This window comes from Triticum dicoccoides, chromosome 6A (genome assembly GCF_002162155.2).
Source record: "Triticum dicoccoides isolate Atlit2015 ecotype Zavitan chromosome 6A, WEW_v2.0, whole genome shotgun sequence".
NCBI classification, from domain to species: domain Eukaryota; kingdom Viridiplantae; phylum Streptophyta; class Magnoliopsida; order Poales; family Poaceae; genus Triticum; species Triticum dicoccoides.
In genome coordinates this window covers 493,808,639-493,809,932 of record NC_041390.1, presented here as the reverse complement: position 1 = coordinate 493,809,932, position 1,294 = coordinate 493,808,639, and positions in this window count along the sequence as shown.

The following is a 1,294-nucleotide window of genomic DNA, read 5'->3' as shown; positions in this document are numbered from 1 at the left end:
AGATAGGTCCTAATCCCACCCGAGTATGTGTAGATTGGGTTCGTTTTCCCATGCTATGCTCCGGATCTGACGCAAAATTTTGGAAACACCTCCCCACTGTTCTCCTGATACACGTATCGGCAATAAGAAGAGAGGATGTGTTTCCGGAGAACAACGGGGAGGCACTGACAAAATTCTGCATCAGATCCGGAGCAGAGCATATGGGAAAACGAACTGAATCGACACATACTCAGGCTGTCCATGGATAACGTTGGACAATTCGAAAGAATCACGGTTATAAATATGCAAATGCATGCATACACTAGTACAAAAAGGGCCTTTAGGGTCGGTACTAAAGCCTCCCCCTTTAGTCCCGGTTCTAACTGGAACCGGGACTAAAGGCCCTCCACGTGGTCGCTGCCTGGAGGTCCACCTTTAGTCCCGGTTAGTAACACCAACCGGTACTAAAGGAAATTTTATGATTTTTTTTGAAAAAAATTTTGAATTTTTTTTTGAATTTTGAATTTCTGTATTATTTTAACCTCTAATCTCTAATCACCCCTCATCACTGCTCAATTTAACCTTTAATCTCTAATCACCCCTCATAATTCCAAATCATCTAACTTCCCGAACGGTCACCCATCCTCTCACTACTCCAGCCTGAGCACGCTTAACTTTCGGGTTCTATTCTCCCTCATTTCCAAGTCTGCACTTGTTGTTTTCCTGACAATAGTAAGATGTCAATCCTATTAACCCTCAGAAATTTAGCTTGAGCATCAAGTCACGCATTTCACTGTTTGAGTTTGAAACTATTGTTCTAAAAATCAATAATTATTTAGTAACAGTAATATTTCTTGAATAAGTAGTTTGACCACAGTTGACCAAAATTCAAAAAAACTGAAATAATTATTTAGTAACACTAATATTCTTGAATAATTATTTAGTAACAATAATACTTCTTGAATAAGTAGTTTGACCATAGTTTGACCAGATTTAACAAAAATTAAAAAAAACTGAAATTTGAGCATAACTTTTTTTCCTTTTAGAATTTGAGGATTCTAAAAATTTGCAAACAGGACATAGGCCGTCTCCATCGGATGCGGATTTTCGTTCCAAACATTTTGATATACTATACATTTTTCCCAACATCGTATGCAAAAGTTATAGCCGTTTTACATTTTCCGTACACTTTTTGCAAAACATGTCCAAATTTAAGTTTTAAAATTTTCCTAACTAATAGATGTAGTAACATAACTACATCTCAAAGGATTTTAAAATTTGAAGATTATATCATTTTCTTTTGCTTTTTACAAAA